Here is a 21,340-nt window from a genome sequence, read left to right as displayed (position 1 = left end):
GTCCAGCTTTTACAACCATACATGGAAACTGAAAATATGATGGCATGGGACAATTTTAATTTGGGATAGTCTATTTGGTTTCTATACTGGCCTTTAGGCAATGTCCATGAATACAGTCACCTCTTTGGTCACTTGAGACAATCCAAAATGAAACAAGCTGGGCATGTTTAGCCTGGAGAAGAGAAGGTTACGAGGTGATATGAGAGCCCTGTTTAAGAATTTGAAGGGGTGTCATATTGAGGATGATGGAGCAAGCTTGTTTTCTGCTGCTCCAGAAAGTAGGTCACGGAGCAAAGGATGCAACAGTGGATCCAATGATTCCTCAGCACTGGCTATGCTGATGAAAGCTGTAGTCCATCAGCATGTGGCGAATCACACAGTCTTCTAAACAGAGCTGGGAAGCATTACCCCTTTGGACTCTAACTCCCACTGTCTCCCATCTTGCATGGCTATTGGCTGTCTTGGCTAGAGTATTCATAGAATCGTAGAGTTGGAAGAGACCCCAAGGGCCATTCAGTCCAACCCCATTCTGCCATGCAGGAAATCCAAATCAAAGCATCCCTGACAGATGGCCATCCAGCCTCTGGTTAAAGACCTCCAAGGAAGGAGACTCCACTACAATCCGAGGGAGTTTGTTCCACTGTCGAACAGCCCTTACTGTCAGGAAGTTCCTCCTAATGTTCAGGTGGAATCTCTTTTCCTGTAGCTTGCATCCATTGTTCCAGGTCCTGTTCTCTGTATCAGCAGAAGACAAGCTTGCTCCCTCTTCAATATGACATCCCTTCAACTATTTAAACAGGGCTATCATATCACCTCTTAACCTTCTCTTCTCCAGGCTAAACATCCCCAGCTCCCTAAGGCGTTCCTCATAAGGCTTTATGGTTTCCAGACTCTTCACCATTTTAGTCACCCTCCTTTGGACACATGGCTCCAGTTTCTCAACATCCTTGGATACTGGACACAGTGTCATTCCAGGTGGGGCCTGACCAAAGCAGATGGTCCAGAAAAGAACTTTTTCCAGGCTCTAGGTCTGCTCATGTAGATCTTTGCCCTGAAAGGAGTTCCTTTCCATTACCTACTATTACACACTGGCTGTGAATTGTAAAAAAAAGAAGGAGATCTGCGAGTGGAAAAACCTGCTCCTTACATCCACTGCCTGAATTTCTAATATGTCCAAGCTCCTTTTCTTGCAAACAGCCACTGTGTTTGCTAACCGAGGGCGATTCTGACATGGGCACATGCAAGTCGAAGTGACACAGAACAAATGACTGGTCGTCTCCCTGCTCTGGCACGTACCCTTCTGTATCGGAGCCCAGTTGCATTCTTTGCTGTCACATCACTTCTAATGAATGTCATCCTCGCACCTGCCAAATCCGAGGTGGCTTCTGAGTGTCATTTTTTAAAGCCACGGCAGGCGAGGGGAAAAAACCTGGATGTTTTCTCCTTTGCTCATTTCAATACCAATCTCCCAAACAGCTGTCGGCACCCTCTTTTTCCTTTTCCTTTTCATTACATTAATTCCCTGCTTTCGTCTTACACGGTCAGCCTGTTGCTGTTTGAAATGCATTTTAATAACACTAAGGAAAGAGGGGGCCGGAAATACCATTAAAGAAACTGAAGGTTGCTAGTAAGTATTGAGAGTGGAAGGTGGTTTTTAATCTCACTTAGTTTGTTGCTTATGCGGTAATGAGATTGAAATAACAGCGGGACGCAATGATATGTATCGGAGCAAAAACCGCTGTGCTTTCTCCTATTCATAGTATTGGTTGGTGATGAAGAGAGACTGTGTATGTGTGTGTGTGTATGCTGATCTTTTTTATATATAATATTATTATTCATTGGTTGTGACAATCATACATTCATACAACATCACATCATAACCCTATTACAGTATCTCCCCCCATCTTTCCTTAACAAAGGAAAGAAATGGACCATGTAGGTCAGGACTCTATGTGGTTTATCACACTGGGGCTGATATCGGCATTAAAGAGAGATTAAAGCGCATTTAAAGCATCCCGCAAATGAAGAGGAAATGGCGAGCAATTGTGCGAATGGTTATCACACGCGATTGTGCACATAAAGCGATATCAGAAATGCATTGTGGCTGAAATCCCTGAAGTAAAAAGATGTGCATTAATACTTCTTTGTGACCACTTTAATGGTGGGTTTTGTGCGACGTTGTGTGAAATCGTTACGTGTATTTATGTGGTTTTTCTGGGATATTCACTGGATAAACTCCCAATCTCCTTTGTGTGATAAACTCCTATGTCTTTTGGTCAGGTAGCCCAAAGCAAACACATTACTGTGTCTGTTCCAATTGTGAATATACAGTGGTGCCTCGGGTTACGAAATTAATTCGTTCCGCCATTCCTTTCGTAACCCGAAAATTTCGTAACCCGAAACACTTTTCCGTTAGCACTGGAAAGCCTATAGCTGCACTTTGCAGCATTTGAATTTCACGCCGAAATGAATTTCGTAACCTGAAAAATATTTCGTAACCCGAAACAGTTTTTGCCAATCCAACTTTTTCGTATCCCGGAAATTTCGTAACCCGATCATTTCGTATCCCGAGGCACCACTGTATTTTCTGTCTTGGTTGTTTCTTTCCATCTCTTCCCCTACTCTGTTTCTTCACTTGCTTTCACTGGAGGGATGGGGTGGCTTTGAAGTACTGAATGGGGTCCGTCAAAAGCTGGTTTGCAAGGGTCGATTTAGTTGGTTTTGTGGACGAAATTAGACCCAGCGGAGAGGGAGGATCTCCTAGGGGTAGCCAGTCATCTGCTGTCATTAGCCTTCGGGGCTACAAAGCCAGCTGGAGTAAGAAGCCCAACCAAGTCGCAGAGGACATTGCAAGGTTATGCATGTGTATGCGCCTTCTAGTGGCCTGTCGACTTAAGGCAATTCTATGGATGTCATAAGGTTTTCTGAGGCAAGGGATGCAGGTTGAATCTCCCTTATCCAAAATGCTCGGAAGCAGAAGTGTTTGGGAGTTCAGATTTTATTCTAGGTTTTGGAATATTTGCATTTACAGACCGTAGTCCCCGGTTGTGACCTTCATGTGAGGAACATGAACAAAATAGCAGTGAGGAGGGAAGAGAGGAGTGTTTTGGCTGGCATGTTAGACAGAAATAGTCAAATCTTTGGTGTCAAACCGTGGATGGTGTCAGTTAGGGTTTAATGGGTTTTATGTGCTTTTTCTGGACCCCCTAGGACTTCTAAAAGCACCTTTTAAAGCATGTGTAAAGAACAAGAGTTCTTGTAAAGGGAATTGTTATAAAGTTCAGGTTTGGCCACAGGTTCGGCTCTTGAGGTAATGGGATAGGCAGGTTTTTAAGTGTTGTGGACTACAATTCCCATCAACCACTCCAACCTCACCACTGGTTAGGGATGGTGGAGATTGTATTCCCCACATTGAGCGGCAATATCAGTGCCAAGCAATACTTTTTAAAAGGTGGTGGCAATGTGCGCTTGGGTGCGCTCCATCTTTGTATTTTCCAGTAGATGTCTGGGACAGCACCTACTGTTTTATTGAGCATTGCCAATGCGATCATATTCCTACAACCACCCTTTGGTTTGATAACTAGCCAGAAAGTGACCTGTGCTGATCCGTTTACCTTAAGATACCCATGTTTTAGAATATGCCAGCCACAGATGCTGGCAAAATGGAACGACTCAGGGAGCTGGGGATGTTTAGCCTGGAGAAAAGAAGGTTAAGAGGTGATATGATACCCCTGTTCAAATATTTAAAGGGATGTCATATTGAGGAGGGAGCAAGCTTGTTTTCTGCTGCTCCAGAGACTAGGACCCGGAGCAATGGATGCAAACTGCAGGAAAAAAGATTCCACCTGAACATTAGGAGGAACTTCATGACAGTAAGGGCTGTTCGACAGTGGAACACACTCCTTCCTCAGAGTGTAGTGGAGTCTCCTTCCTTGGAGGCCTTTAAGCAGAGGCTGGATGGCCATCTGTCGGGGATGCTTTGATTTGGATTTCCTGCATGGCAGAATGGGGTTGGACTGGATGGCCCTTGGGGTCTCTTCCAACTCTATGATTCTATGATTCTTCTAGAACACGGCCGCATAGCCCGAAAAACCCACAAAAAACTATGGATGCTGGTCATGAAAACCTTCAACTTCACATTGAAACACTAATGCTTTATTCTGGAGGATGGTGTATGTAGTGCCAGGAGAGGAGGAAGAATATTGGTTCAGCTGAAGATGCTTCTTGAATGGACCTGGTTGGTAAAGCTTTTTTACTTAGTGGATACCTTTGGATATCTGAAAAATGCTATATTTGTTAGGGCTGGGACAAGCATGCATAGAATTATAGAGCTGGAACCACAAAGGCAATATAGTCCAACCCAGTGCCATGCAGGAATATAAAATTAAAGCACTCCCCAAAGATGGCCATCTGTTTAAAGGCCTCCAAATAAGGAAACCTGCAAAGCTGTCTATTCAACTGTTGAAAAGCTCTTGCAGTAAAGAGGTTCTTCGTAATGTTTAGGTGGAATTGGTTGGTGTTAAGGCTCTGGAGAAGCATAAGACAAGCTGTCTCCATCTTCTAGATGACATCTCTTTGATCCTCCAGCTGTTTTGGACTTCGGCACCCAGAAACCTTTGCCAGCATGTCCAATGATGAGGGAACCTGGGAGATGAAGTCAAAAACATCTGGAGAACCACTGTCTTAAGGTATTCATCTCACCCCTCAATCTTCTCTTCTCCAAGTGAAACACACCAAGCTGTTCTCCATAGGGTTTGGTTCCAGATCTGGTTGTCTCTTCTGAACATGTTCCAGCTTGTCATTATCATTCTTGAACTGTGGCGCCCAGAGACTGGGCACAGTATCCCAGGTTAAGTGGCCAAAGCAGAGTAGTGTTGTATTCTTACTTTGCTCAATCTGGGCACTATACTTCTTGGGATACAGCCTAGAATTAAATTGGAGTGAGCCGTTTGGTAGAGTTATCCAAGGCATCTGATGCTCTAATGCGGTGGTTCCCAACCTTTCGTCCTCTGTTTTGTTTTGGATCTCAGCCAACTTGGGCAACAGTCTGGAATTATGGGAGCTGAGGTCCAAATCATTTGGAGGATCAAAGGTTGGGAATCACTGCAAGTCCAATGGAAAGATGATGAGAAAAGACAGGAGTGGGGGGGGGAAGGGGGAGGAAGAAAGATAGCTGAAGACGAACGAGAAACTAAAGAGGATAGATGAAACTATGGGAAGTGACAACAGAAGTCAAACCAACTCGTGAAGATTTGGCAAAGAAGGCACAATGTTGGCACAATGGGAATGGGGGCAAGGGCATCAGCAAAGGCTCAGTTAGGCCTGACACCAAACCATGTTTTGTGTTAACCATGGTTTAGACCTCAGACTGTGCTTTGAGACACCATAAATCCAGGCAACCATATCTTCTTTAGTATTATTAAAAAGAAGCAGAACTAAGCGATAGCATTCAGATTAAAGGGAAAGTAATTGTTTAAATTAAAAAAAACATACACTAATATATAATTGAGTTAAATGTTCAATATTGATATTGTGACTACTAGTAGTGTGTATTTAAAGGGAATGTTAGAGATTAGAACAACGAACCAGATACCACTCTCAACTAATATGGAAAACTAAAGGAAGTACATATGTTTAAGCAAAATATAATGTAATTTGTAATAATCGTAACTAGTTATGAGTCATACCGAGTATTTTCATATATATTTCTTTGAATTATATAACATGAATAAAAATATTAATTAAAAAAACCCCAAAATTCAGGCAACCCATAGCTTGCAGCCACTTTTCTACTTTAATGTCCTGTCTGTGTAGCAAAGCCATGTTCAGATTCAATGGTCTCCAGACCTAGCAATGGCCATTACAAGATTTACATCTCACGCCAAACTCATGGTTAGCTCAAATGCTGGCTTGCAAGCTGATTTCAAACCATGGATTTGAAAGTTGGACTTACCAAGCAGTTGCAATCTATTGCTAACCGTGATTTAGTATGATTTGAAATGTATTCATGGGTAGAGATATTTGACTATATCACCTTAGAGATGTTGATGCAAGAAAGAGCCAAGGACAAATGTGAGAAGAAGGAGAGGAAGAGAAACCTCAGCAAAATCAGTAGTGGAATTCAGGAGGCAGATGGCTGGCAAAGATGGATGCTGACTCCTTGGCATGACCCACTATATATTTCGGAATGGCTTTGCAATGTCCCTAAACTTTCACAGTGGCAAAGAAGGATTGCGTAGTAGGTTGCTGGCTCAGCGGTTACGGTGGCAAAGAGCTGAATCCAGAAGCTTGGCCTGGCAGTGACTAATGGGGAAGGAAAGGAATAAATGGTGTATTCTGGATTCTTTTACGTTGCAGTGTTTCAGAAAGGAAGGGCCTGGGTTTCTGCTTGCGCTTTATCCCAGGAGCCTGTTGAAAGAGGACCCATTCATTAGACTGCAAATGGATGTACATTTCCCATGGGGTGATGATAGTCCATATTGTCATTACAATCCAGAGTTGGGATTTGGGAATCGTAGAGTTGGAAGAGACCACAAGGGCCATCAAGGCCAACCCTCTTCCATGCAGGAACTCTCAATCAGTTGGCCCTCTACATTTGCAGCTTTGGGTTTTGCAGATTCGATTATTCATGGATTTGATTAATACAGTCTTCTCTCCACATTTGTGGATCTGACTTTTACAGATTTGATTATTCATGGATTGTATTGATAAGTTCTTGCTAGGAATATCTAGGTCCTCCAGTGCAACTCTGTGGTCAACTTTAACCCAAAGTTGCACTGAAGGACTTATAGATTCCTTGAGGGAATGCTCCACTAGGCATTTGTAGCTCCAGTGAATGTGGAAGGCCCACTATACACTTCTACATCACAGGTGGGCAACCCTGAGAGATCTGGGGGCTAATCACCCCCCAAAAAATACCCAACAACAACAACCCTGCCATGGGTCACATTGCACAAAATCTGACTGGACTGGACTGATAGTTGAAAGTTTCTTCAGTACTTGACATGAGATAATGGCCTCCATTGCATCTAAAGACAGGTGCCTATATGCCTTGTACACATAAACCACTGCTTTGTGCCCAACATCAGTTGGTTAGTCTCAGGACTATTTTTTTTAACGATGTAGATAAGGGCTTCTTAGGCTGTACCATCCAGCAGAGTTCCCCCCTCCCTTGCAATGCGCTAGACAGTAGTGTCATACTTGGCCATATTACTAGTGCATTCCCATAGTTTCTTAGAAACGTGCCATGGGCTGATGTGAAGTCAAAGGCTTTCACAGAGTTAAGATACAAGTACTGTATCTTAACTCTTATTTAAAAGAAGGAATTATGCCCTGGTGAAAGGCAAGAGTATAATCTGTCCTGGAAGCACCGACCCCCTTCTACTCTCTCATCCATCCAGCCTTAAGAGTAAGCACAAAGAGTTATGTCTGCTGGGATTTGTAAGTTTCTTGACATTGTTTTGTTTTGCTTTGCTTCATCCTTCAGATCCTTTGCTATATGCCCCTAAGTTTTACACTCAACTTATCCACGGTTCATAGCAAAATCCTTAATTTTGGCCCCAAAGCTTGCTCTCAACTTATACATGAGGTCGACTTATAGTCAAGTATATATGGTACCCCACACGCCTCCATGCCACCATTCTCTGAAGATGCCAGCCACAGATGCAGGCAAAACGTCAGGAATAAATTCTTCCCCAGGACACGGCCATATAGCCCGAAAAACCCACAAAAAACTTGCCATGGACTGGAGGACCATGCCCACAGCTTCCAGATTGGCACGGGTTGGCAGTCTACAACTTTGAGCAGATCTCATTGTCATGAAGTCTGCTTCCGAACATCACATCTCCAAGGGACAACTTCACTTACAGCAAAGGGCCGTTGTTGCTCTCATGTTGGCCAATGTTGGTAGGTTTTTTTTTCTGGCTCTCATCTGCTGGGAGAGACCATTGCCTGACCTCCTTGAGATGCTTGCAAAAAGCAAGGCTGTGGGGGGGGAAATATCCTTATCTTATTTCAGTGCCCTCTCTCATGCGTCAGAGCGCTCAGCTTTTATAATTGGGGTTCGCTTGTTAATCTTTCAGTGCCACTATCGGCAAGGTGCTGCAAATAAGCAGTATTTTGCTTTAATTGAAGGTCAAGTGTCTCTGTGGAATATGCACGGCTTGTAGATGGATCAGCGATGGGCTCTTGAAACATCCCAATAACTCGGGAGCATTAATCGTTCCTGGCCCTCCCGCCATGGAACAGGCAAAACACTTCAGAGGCTCTCCTTGCCACGCATCCCTTGAGGAATTGCTGGGAACAGCCACAAATACCTAAATTCATTAAGCTGTCCTTCTTTTACCTGTGGCTTGGGGGAATTACTCCAGAGTGGAAGGCAATTTTGGGCAGTCACAATGATGTGGACAATGTTATAATACAATATCCTTCAAAAGAGCCATACTTCAGGATCCTTCGCTGCAGGGGCTTAAGTGCTACATCCTTTCTCAGGACTGCATTTACAAATGGGTGGCAATTCCCAGCTGGGGCTTAAAAGTGAAAGGTAAAGGGGCTGAAGCCATGCCAGTCAAAGTGGTAGCCTTCTGAAAAATCATCCGCCCACCAGTCATATGGACTACACCAACCATCGTCCCCAGTCAGTGATGGTGAGAGGAATAATGGCCTGCCAACTTCTTTCCTTAGCTAGTCTCAAAGGTGCTACAAAATCTCTCTCCATACTGAGCCTACAGAGTAACATGGCTATATCTTTGAATTCATTTTTTATAGATCATTTATAAGTGTCCAATTACACTGTATTTTATTATGGACTCCACCATATTTTTCTGATGAACATTATTAAAATGCCTTGTTGGCTTGCAGTATACTTGCAGACCCCTGAACGAGACAAATGCTTAAAATTGTATTTGATCGGCATCAACCCCTTGACTGAATCTACGTTTAAATTATTCCTTTCATTTGTTCCTTGTATTGAAATTAATTGGTATGCCGCCTTTCTCTCAGAAAGGACCAAAGGCGGGTCACAGATGAAAACTTTAGAAGGAACCATCCCATCTCCCTATTTGCAGTGAGGACAGGCTGCCAGATAGACACATTTCTTGAAGGGGAATTGCAAATGTGGGGTTACTCAATGTGCTTTTTAGCCATGCTTACAATGGAGAGACTAGCCCATCGGAGCAATGGATGCAAACTATGGGAAAAGACATTCCACCTCAACCATTAGGAAGAACCTCCAGACAGTAAAGGTTGTTCGACAGTGGAAGACGCTGCCTTGGATGGTGGAGTCTCCTTCTTTGGAGGTTTTTAAGCAGAGGCTAGATGGCCATCTTTTGGGAATGCTTGGATTGTATATGCCAGTGATGGTGAACCTTTTCGAGGCCAAGTGCCCAAACTGCAACCCAAGACCCACTTATTTATTGCAAAGTGCCATGTCCCTCTTGCTTTCTAGTAACAAACTCTGGCAAACTTTGTGCTGGGGCGACGGCACATTTGCCCACAGAGAGGGCTCTGAGTGCCACTTCTGGCATGCATGCCATAGGTTCACCATCACTGGTATATGCCTTCCATGTATAGGGTTGGACTGGATGGCCCTTGGAGTCTCTTCCAGTTCTATTATTCTATGATTTCTTAGAGGTTTATCACACTAGCGAGATCCCACAGGCAAAAGAGAGTTAAACATAGTTTAAAGTAAATTCAAATCTTCAAACAGATCTTGCAAATTCGGGGAGTTTATCACACCGAATTGCTTCCAAAACAAAATAACGCAAAGTTAAACCGCAGTTAAAGCGGAGAAAACCGGAAGCTTTTTACTTTCGGGATGTTCCTGCATCAATATTCGCTGTATAAAACAAAATTCAGTACACAATTCTGAGTTGTGAAAGTGCCAAAGAAAGTAGTAAAGTTAGGTTCGGGGGAATGTTGTCTCGAATGTGCAGCATGCGATGGCTGGCTCTAAAGCGTGGAGTGTTTGTTTCAAGTAGTCTTGCCCTTTACTTACTTATTTATTTCTGCAAGAATGGCAGTAGCGGCAATGTGAATACCAGGAATATTACGTAGTAAAAGAAAATAAAAGGTGGGTTGGGAGTGGGAAGAGGGAATGCCAGCTAAGTCTCAAGGTGCTTTTGAGACCGAACAATGGAAATGAAAAAATAATTGTACTCCTGGGGTGATGTTTTTTCTGCCCTTCTTCTGTTTTCTTATCAATGACTTTACCACCTTTGGGTCTTATTTCATACCTTACTTAGACTTTTACCATAATCCCCGCTATTCTACCACTGACACCTTTTTAATACCCTCTCTAACACCTCCGACACTTCTAGGGGATGCTGGTGCCCTTATATAGTAGAGAAAAGCAACAGCAGAAAGAAGCCGTATGGTATTTGAGCAGTGGGTGGCAAAATAAAAAAGCACAGGGTCTTTTTTGGCGTCTGAGATTTTGTGAATAGTAAGATTGAGAAGAGAGTAGGCCAACGGTGAACAATATCCCCGGCTGCATCTGCACTGCAGAAGAAATGCAGTTTGACAACACTTTAATGCTAAGGAATTAGGGGCTTTGTAGGTTGTTCTGGCACCAGAGCTCTTCGACAAAATATCTCACAAAACTCCAAATCCTAGAGTTCTATTGCATTGGCCCATGGAAGTTAAAGTGGTATCAAACTGCGTTATTTCTTTAGTACAGATGCAGCCCCGGTTGAGGTGAACTTTGCCACGAAGCAGTGTCTATCCATGGCCAGCCCACTCCCTGCAGATTGACGATTGGAAGAGAAGAAGATTTTTTTAGGTATGAGAAAATATCCACTGGTAGAAGTTCAACTTTTGGGACCAAAGCAGATTAATTTCTCTTGCCAATGTGAACCACTGCCTTGCATCCCCATTGACTGCGTTCATTTTCCTCTTGGTCCCTGATGGCTTGGTGGATCTGTTGCCAAGTATTCTGTGTTTTCGTACTAACCACTTGTTCACATTACACTCTTCAGGGCTGCCCAGAGCTCTAGTAGCTAGGGTTAATCTGCTTCATCCTTCTCTTTCTCATCTGTGTGGGTGATATATACATTAGGAAGAATTTATTGACAGTGGAAGATGCTGCCTTGGATTGTGGTGGAGTCTCCTCCTTTGGATGTTTCTAAACAGGAGCTGAATGGCCATCTGTTGGGAGTGCTTTGGTTGTGTCTTCATGTATGGCAGGGACTGGATCGCCCTTGGGGTCTCTTCCAACTCGATGATTCTATGATTTCATTTAAAAGGCCATACAAATAAGATTTTTCTTGCAATATCAGCTTGGCCAAGCTAGCTCTGAATGGACTTTGCATGAGGTAGGTTTTGAGGATGGCAGATGGTGCAACAATGTGTAACCCAGTGAGATGCTGCCATTTTGATTTATCCCAAAGTATTCCATTGGACTGGATGGCCCTTGTGGTCTCTTTCAACTCTGTGATTCTATGAATTGTTGTTTCAATGGGTCTAACAGTGGAATTCATGCCCTTGTCTTCTAAGGAGTTTATCACACTGGGCCTAATTTCGGCATTAAAGAGAGATTAAAGCATCCCGTAAATGAAGCGGAAATGGCGAGTAATTGCACGGATGATGATCACACGCAATCGTGCAAATAAAGCGATATCGAAGATGCATTGCCGCTGAAATCCCAAAAGCAAAATGATGAGCGTTAATGCTTCTTTGCGACCACTTTAATGTTGGGTTTTGTGCGGCATCGTGCAAAATCGTTTTGCGTAATTATGTGATTTTTCTGGGATATTTGCGGGATGAACTCCCGATCTCCTTTGTGTGATAAACTTCTAAGTCTTATGAGTCTTGTTACTCCCTGGCTGTATCTACACTGCAGAATTAATGCAGTTTGACAGGGCTTTAACTGCCATGGCTCAAGGCGATGGAGTTCTGGGATTTGTAGTGTTGTGCGATATTTCGCCTTCTCTGTCAGAATGCTCTGGTGCCACAACAAACTGCAAATCCCAGTTTTCCGTAGGATGGAGCCATCGCAATTAAAGCAGAGCCAAACTACATTAATTCGGCAGTGTGACAGCAGCAGAATTCCCCATTAAAATAAACTACCCCTCTAAAATGGAGACTATGCTGGCTACGCTGTGAGTGTATGACATGCTAATTCGATCCAATTTGTTTGCCCCGGCTCTAGATTGGAAGACGTTAATGAACTTCGAAGATCATTTGGCCGCCCTGGTGAGTTTCTTCGAGACAATGGAGTATATTTGGGGAAAGCATCCGGATGAATCTTCCCTCGGTCCCTTTGGGGGGGGGGGGAGTGGGGAGGCTTTAATTATTAGTGACACTGCGCAAAGCGTTCCATACGCCTGGAATACCAACTACTTAACTCGGTGACCTTATTATTCAAATAAACACTTCTTATTATAGCAAATGTGGCTGGTTCGTCAACACATCAAATCAGGCTGCTACAGCAGCGGAATTGAATGTCCCCGCTGCGTCAGCAGAGAGCGCATGGACTTCATTAAGGACGTTCACAGCAGCCTTAAAAGCCCCCCCCCCCAACTTTAACTTCAATTTAAGCACTATTGTGCGCTGCTGAATGTATGGCTTAATGCTCTTAAAGGGAGTCCAAGAGCCCTTGGGTTGCTATCTTAGAAGGGCATGCTTGCAGAGGAGGCTTTCCACATTTCTCATGCTGCCACTAAAAATACCGAGGAAGGAAGCGGCCCCCAAATGGGGCGTCCATGACGGGATGTGACAGAGCCCCACGGGGACATTGCTTTCCAGGGCATGCAATCCTTGCTAATCTTGCCATTTTATCTTCCTCGCAGGGTGGAAGGAGAGCGGGCGGCAGTGGCCTTTTCCTTGCCCAAGGCAATGCAAGTCATGTCCTCCCACCACATTACCTCCCAAGTCCATAAGAGATGCTCAGCCAGATCAAGCCAGTGATTCATCTGGTCCAATGCCTTGCACCATGCTACGCCCAAGTCACTACATCAATGGGAAGCCCCCAAGCTCAAGCATGAAGGTACTAGCTTTTCTCTCACTGTTGTTCCCCCAGCAGCTAGCGCTTAGTCATATATTGTCTTGTGAAATAAAATTACTATATCATCAAAATGACAGATAGCTACAGCTCCCTCTTCCTCCCCTCTCCTCCTCCTTTAGGAATTTGTCCAACCTCCTTTTAAAGCTAGTGGTCTTTACTGCACCTTATAGCAACGCATTAATGAGTGATGTATTCATTACATTTATATCCTACCTTTCCTCCAGAAAGCTTGAGACGATGTGCACTTCTCTCCTTCACCTTCACTTTGAATAACATATTGAGGTAGGTCAGGCTGAGAGAGTATGAACAGTCCATCTAAACAGGAGTCATGACTGTGTAAGGATTTGAACCTGGACCTTCCAAGTCCCCCATTTTCCATTCTTAACACTTCGGTACGCAGGCTCTCTATGGAAATAGCCTGCCTTTTTTGTATGATATTTGGGCCAGTGCATTCAGTTGGATAAACTCAATGTTATGTGAGAAGAACTTCTTTCAGTCCATGTTTTCCATGCCATGCTGGCTTTGTTAGTACATTGCTCCAAAGCCTGAAAACAGAGATAGAGAGGATTTTCCTCCATAGGAGCAAGGTTTGGGATAGAGAGTGCTGGGCACAGTTGCCTTGTGTTTGCTTTTGGTGAGTCAGGAATTTGTCTCAAAAACATGCCAACATTATTCAACCAGGGAAGGACAAAAAAGAGCATGTGTATGCCATTATGCAAAAGAACATGTGCATGCCTCTTGTAAAGGGACCTTTGAGACTAACCATGCAAAAGATGTTGTAACATAAGCTTTCGCAGGCTTCATTTACCAGTATGTCCTCAGATGCGTGAACTGATACCAAGGAAGGACTTTTATAACCAAACTGTATGAATAGCCATAGAAATGCAAAACTTGTGGGTGTGGTGATACGGTGGCAAGTTTAGTTTTAGCTATGGTTGTTGTACAAAGGTAGGAGGAAAGATGTTGCCTAAAGCCAGGATGGATGGATGGCCCTATGAATGGTGGAGGGAGTTTGGGGATGTGGTGCGTGCCGGCTGGGAACCAGAAAGGAGATGTGATAAACTGGCCAAGAACAGCCAGTTCTGCAAAATAGTGGCCCCTTGGTATCTGCTAGGGCTTGGTTCCAGGACCCCCCATGGATACCAAAATCTGCGGATGCTCATGTCTCCTCAAATGGCATAATAAAATGGTGCCCCTTAGATAAAATGGCAAAATCAAGGTTTGCTTTGTGCAATTTATATATATTTAAAATATTTTCAAGCTGTGGATGCTTGATGGATATGGAAGTCTGACTATGTGTAGCGTTCCTGATATAACACTGATTAAGAAAGGTGCTACAAGATCCCTTTGCATATTTTCCAAACTAACATGGCTGTGTCTCTGAATTCTGCCCCAGTGTGTATGTCATGTGAAGCAAAGAATTATTTTTTCCAGTTCCCTTCAAGATACATTCTCTGTGCCTTTTCCTAGGGTCTCCAAATTGATACCAAGCAAGGGCATCGTGTATAGACTTTCCTCCTAAGAAAAGCTGTTTTGATTCCTTGGATGCATATCCGTTGCCTGACTTCAGAGACTTGAAGTGTCAGGTTTTTAGTTTCCTAATCACATTCTTATTGCAAGGAGGGTCAATTTGGGGAGCTCAAAAGTTGGTTTTGTCAGCCATGTCAGGTTCAGAGGCTACACTTTCCCCACCGTTGTGATATGCAGTAGTTTGCGTGTTGGACTAGGACTCTGAAGACCATGGTTTGAATCCTTTACTAAGCCATGGAGATCTACTGGCTGACTTTGGACAGGTGACATACTCTCAACCTCAGAGCAAGGCAAAGGCAAGCCTCCTCTGAACAAATCTTGCCAAGAAAACCCAATTGCAAAATTACTTGAAGGCACAAAACGACAATAACAACCACTGCAGCTTTAAAATGAAGGATTAGAAGTAATTAATATTGAACTGCAGAAATGTTTGCACCTCTTCCCGTCTCAAGCCTTCAGTCTGATCGAAAGTGCTCTCCTTTGTATCTCCGGTGTAAAGTTCTCCTCTTTGCTCTTCCGTTTAAAAAAAGAAAAATCCAAACCTTTTTGGAGACGTGAAAAAAAATGGGGAGAAAAATCTAGTGTTCAATCCAGTCTCTCCTGCAGCAGTGAATCAAATCAATTCTCTCTTTCTTCTTTTTGATTTCTGGCGCTTTTACATTTTCAACCCGGTCGCGGCGCAGGCCTGGAGAAGCAATCCCTTTTGTGTTCCCATTGACTCAATTATTTTGCCTCTTGATTTTCTATGAAATGGACCAGAATGGCAGGCTGATTGCTAATGGCCGCGTATTGTGAAAAGCGATGTGTTGTGAAGGTGCTAAGTAGAATATCTTTTGTCTTTTTTCCCACCCTCCTTAAAGAATGAACCCGACTGTGCCGGAGTTTTATTTGGATTGATACAAACCACAGCAGACAAGGATATGCAAGATGAGATTTTTAACCATTGACAGGGAGGGTTGCATCCTAAGCGGGTCCCACAGTCAAACGGCTGCGCTTTTGTCGCACCTCGCCCGTGCGCTGCAATTGCTGACCTTACTTTTTCTTTGACCCACTTGCACTAATAGACTTAGTCATGTGATACCCCCAAGGCCCAATGAGATGAATCCCCCGCGCGCTGTGATCGATAGAGGCCTGGTGCGGGGTGTTCTGTTGATGTTGCATTTATGTGATGTCATTGACTATCGGTATTGACAGCTGAATGTGAGGGTTTTCTTTTTTCAACATTGCAATGAGAGCAGCTTGTCACAGAATTATTAACTCGAAACAGCTGCTCCTTGCAGCGAGAAACATGGCTGTAGGATCCGCCAGGCTTGGTAACAAAGGTGTGCTGTCTTCACTTTCCCCTTCTAAAGCCTTCTTTTGTGGTCTCAAGGGAGGAATTGCATTGGTTGCACTTGAAATGCCCAAAGTACACTTGTCCCTCTATATTCGCTAGGGTTAGGAGCACAAGATCCCCGTGAATATGGAAAAACCGCAAATAACAAAAACACCATGTTTTTTACTTGAGAGGACACCTCTCTAGGTATCTCTAGGTCCTCCAGTGCAACTCTGTGGTCACAATCTGCCAGACATTGACTACATAATTGCGCTGGAGGAGCTACAAAGGCCTAGTAGAGTATCCTCTCTAGGAATCTCTAGGTCTTTTAGTGCAACTCTGTGGTCAATGTCCAACAGACACTGACCATAGAACTGCACTGGAGGAGCTACAAAGGTCTAGTAGAGTATCCTCTCTAGGAATTACTAGGTCTTTCAGTGCGACTTTTAGTTAAAGTTGACCATAGAGTTGCACTGGAGGACCTAGAGATTCCTAGAGAAAATATATTAATCAAATCCGTGAATAATCATATCCACAAATATCAAAGCCGCAAAAATGGGGGATTGAGTGTGTATTGGTGTGACCTGTAATCACTGATTCAACCCAGTGGCATCACTAGGATTGGTGTCCAGGTGCGATAACTCAGGGTATTGCTTCCCATTGACCTCCTTCCTCCTAGACCACATCAAACAGACTCCTTAGGAATGTTTTTTTGGTACTGATTTTACCCACAAATCATAATGTTTGGATGTAATGGCAAGAACTGTGACACAAACAACTAGCTATATTAAAATAATACCTTAAAATGACAATGGAGATTATCCCAGAAGGGACGTCTTGTCCCTGTCACATCCTTCCTGCGCAATCGTGGAAAGGATTTTCACACTGCATTTGCACTTACCCTTTCTGGGAAGTGTGAATGACGGCAATGGTGCGAAAGACGTTCAGATGAAGTTGTGCTGATCCCGCCATTAACCTGACACTAACCTGCCATTAAAGTGACATTGGCCAACCTTTTGTATTAACAGAAGTTCACGTTAATACAATGCCGCTTTAATGACAGGTTAATGATAGGATCGGCGCAAAGATTTGAAAGCCTTTCGCGCCATTAGGCTTAAGGATGGGATAAGGATGAGGGAGTGATCCTGTCCTTATCTTGTCCCCATGTGATAATCTCCAATATCATACCGAATCAACCCTGGCGATCAATGGGGTGACAGATGTCTCAGCCAGATCATCCTCACATCACGTCTTATTTAATTGACTGGAAGCATATTATGTATTAAATTTAGATGTTATTTGATGGAATATTTTATAATTCTGAATTGCTGTCATTGGTTTTATATTTTATCATGTGAATGGCCTTTGGCTTAAGCATTAATAAAGATTGATTGATTGACAATATCGTACCCAGCTTGTTGGGGGCAATTGGTTTAGCAACTGTAAACTGTTTAGAGAGTGCTTAATTCACAATGAAGCGATATAGAAATGTAAATGCTATTGCTATGCTTGCTACCCGATGCATAGCCTAAATGTGTTTACATGTGCATAGTTTCAAGCGATTCTAGTAACAACAAAAATCCACCACACAGTGATATCTTTCTTGGACTCATGTGCCTATATGCATGCTTACTTCCCTTTTCCTGAGTGTGCCTTAGAGAGTGGTGGGCATCGAAGGTCTTTAAACAGAGGTTGGATGGCCATCTCTCTGGATGAACTAAATGGACCTCGTACTCACTTCCAACATTGAGTCTGTGACCTTTCTTGGATCTTGGACTCCTTTGCTTCTTCTGCATTTAGCTGCGGCACTTTGAGAGGAGAAATAGTTTTTTCTAAGCAATGACATCTTCTTATGAGCTATCCAAAGTATTTGTGGTGGCTTTACTGAAGACTTTTTTCCTTGTAGAGATGAAAACTGCTAGAAGTGGTTTTAGATCAGCGCAGCCGCTTGTCCTTTTGAACTTCCCATGGGAGAGTTGTTGCAGAGATTGTCCAATGCAGGTCTACACGTCAAATGTTGCCACTGCAACACTGCCTATTTGACTTTGAAAATCCTTCGAAGTACATACTAGGCATTGGAGAAACAAGAAGAGCAATGTGGCCAGACAGGATTTCCAAACACTACAGCTCAGCGTAAGAAGGGCGATCTGGATGTTGTTGCAAGATCTCTAGGTTATCTGTCGAAACCCAGTCCCCACTAATGCTTAAGTGATGAATTTATGGAGGTAATGTTTTTATCCTGATATCATATGTGTGTATGTGCCTTCGAGTCATTTGACAACTTATGGTGACTCCATGAATTTCACAGGGCTTTCTTCAGCAAGGAATAGTCAGAGACGTGATTGTGCCAGGTCCTTCTTCAACTAATAGCACTGCAGCGGTCTCTCATCCAAGTAATAGATGACACAGCTTAGCTTCCAAGATCAGACAGGGTCTGGTGCCTTTAGGGTAACTATTCTTAATAGTACCTCTGAGAGTAACTGAAAGAAAGAAGTTGGCAGCATGAGCTTTCGTAGATTAAAGTCTGCTTCCTCAGATGCATATGGCGGAGTGGAAGCCAGGGACAGATAGTACTGGAGCTCATCTACAAACTATGTCCCTCAGCAATGGATTGAACAAAGATAATGGCTTCTTGGCACACTACACTATCTGACTCCATCCTCATGAAGGCACCCTATACTCATCTATTCTCTTCCCCATATGCTAATTTCATTGCCAAACTACTACTAGCCGTGCACAAAGGCTTGTTCCCAATGCCTTTGTTCACAAACGACAATCATTAAAACTAGGTTTGTTACTTCATTTCCATCCTGAAAGGATTTTGAATTTGAATTGACGTATACAGTTGGCCCTCCTTTTCTGTGGGGATTCGTTCTGGACCCCCTTGCGAAAATGGAGTTTCTCTTATATTCAAGCCTCATTGGCGTGAATATAGGTGCGCAAGGGTGCACCCCATTCTTTCCCCCTCCATTCATCTCTCGCGCATAAGTGAGGGATGTGAGTCTGAAGACTGCGAGAATGGAGGTAGGACAGTATAAGTTTGTCCCTGGCTTCCACCTCACCAAATGCATCTGAGGAAGTAGACTGAAGTCTAGGAAAGCTCATGTGGCCAACTTTTTCCTTTAGTTAGTCCCAGAGGTGCTTCAAGATCTCTCTACATACTGATTCTACAGACTAACACAACTATGGCCTGTTACAGACTGCCAAAATAAAGTTGCTTTGGGTCTCTTTGGAGATATGCTGTTTAAATGATGCCTGGGTCCTAAGAGTCCGGAGGTCATGTCAAAGCCACACTCCATCCCTAAGCACAGGAGTGCAGCTTTGGTGCAGCTTCTGGATTATTAGGATGCACGTATCATTTAAACAGCATACCTCCAAAGAGACGCGAAGCAGCTTTATTTTGGCAGTCTGTAACAGGCCTATATCTTTGTATTCTTAATAGTATTGCTGTTAACTTTTGTAATGTACATTTTAGGCAACTCCCATTTTAAATTTTATCAGTCTCTTTAGGTTTGTTGTTGCTGTGTGCCTTCAAGTCGTTTCTGACCCTAAGGCAAACCTAGCATGGGGTTTTCTTGGCAAGATTTGTTCAGAGGAGGTTTGCAATTGCCTTTCTCTGAGGCTGAGAGTATGTGACTTGTCCAAAGTCACTTAACAGGTTTCACGGCTGGTGAGGAATTGAACTCTGGTCTCCAGAGTCATAGTCTATGTCCCACTGGCTCCCACTTTGGGTCCTTTCTTATATAAACAAATGTGTGAGTGAATTTGTCCTTGTGTATCAAAGGAGTGTGACCTCCAGTTAGTTTTGATGCTCAATACAAATTCCCGGACTCAGCATTCTGAATGTCTTTCTTTTGCCACCAGTTTGGTTAGAGGATCAAGGAGTTGTATTAAAACGAGACAACCCCAAATAGATCTCACAGACCTGATGTTTCTTCTCCTCTGCTGTAACCGATGGTGATGGCATATTATTCCGACTATTGATACACAGCACCCATCAGTAGGAGCTGTGCGGCATGTATCCGTGAGCCTCTGATAGCCCTTCTGTCTGCCATGCTGACAGTTTACTGGCTCTTTTGTCAACATAAATCAGGGGCCGACTCGTTATTTTGATATCACCTTTTGAGGATTACGGTCTCAATAGAGGGAGTGCATAAATCTTTCTGGTTGCGGCTGCGGTTTGTTATAAACCTTAGCGGCAATATATTTTCCCATATAGTCTGCACCTGGACTTCTGATCGTCCTGCAGGCATCGGGAAAGGACAAACTGGAAAGCAACACTGAAGAAACAAAACAAAAAAAGGATTAGCCTAGGTTTTCTTAACAAATGTGTTAAGATTGCAGCCCTGTCTGCACAGGACAAGTAAACTGCCTCACCCATCCTCTTGGCAGGGAGATGGGATGATGTACAGCCCAAGCCATGGTGCCAGCTGTTTTCCTGTGCCCTGTGAAAGGGTTGTCAGGCATCAGGAACCTTGGCACTGTGAAAGACAATGGCAGCGGAGCTGGAAGGCACATCCAAGCATTGTCAAGCCAGTGGTTTCGGGGAAGATTGCATCTCTTGGAGCAGCCAAGAAGCTGGCTGCCAAGGAGATGGGATAAGTCACCTGCCTGGGGGGGGGGAGGTCCCTCTTTATTGGGTCTTTCCACCAGATTAAGGCCCTCCGAAGCTGTGTGAGTGCTTAGCCCAAGCCAAGCTAGACATCCCAATTAGCTTTGAGCATTGAGCCAAATGGAGGCCGGCGGTCCAGTTGGCCTCTGTCAAACCGGTGCCAAAACATTAACTTGGAGGGAGAGAGAAAGCAGAGGCGATGGCGGGGACAGACTCTCATTTGATCCAATTCAACAAACTCTACAGCGCTGCATCCTTTCTTATTTAACTCCCTGTTTGCTATGAAGGTTTTGCAAACGAAAGGCTTGTTGGGTTTTCTCCACCTTGTCCTTAGTTGTCTGTACAATGAGCTGCATTTCTCCTCTTCCAGCAGGAGACCTTGCTGCTGAAGTGTCCTCCTTGAGCTGGCTTTCAAAGAGGCTTTCTTTCTTTCTTAAAAAAATAATAATCTTGAACCAGGTGTTCTTTTCTTGCCGCGTCAACCTTGAGTTAAGTATGAACGGGGGATTATTTTCCAAAGAGGGAAAACGGCTATAGTTTTATCATTAAGAGTCGGCCCCTTATTCTCTTGGCGTCTTTCTCCCCAATATATCACCGCCAGGCAGGCTGGTTACGGGAGGGGTGCCACGGCAAAAGAATGGCTCCTCTCCTCTTCACCTCTTTATTTTCGGAGCGAAGGTGGCGGTAAGTTGAAGTAATAGGAACTGGATATTCTGAGTGCTCAAGTCAATCAATCACGATGGCATGTTTTGCAGAGGGAAAGAGCAGGCAAGGGAATAGAGCTTCTGAGCGGAGTATCATTTATGCCCTGTGGCGATCTGTTCATTTCCCCATTTTCTTGATCAGTAACGGAACGATATCTTAATTCTGAAACTAGGTAAAC

This window comes from Sceloporus undulatus, chromosome 11, assembly GCF_019175285.1.
Source record: "Sceloporus undulatus isolate JIND9_A2432 ecotype Alabama chromosome 11, SceUnd_v1.1, whole genome shotgun sequence".
In the NCBI taxonomy this organism is placed as follows: domain Eukaryota; kingdom Metazoa; phylum Chordata; class Lepidosauria; order Squamata; family Phrynosomatidae; genus Sceloporus; species Sceloporus undulatus.
This window is presented reverse-complemented; position numbering follows the sequence as displayed.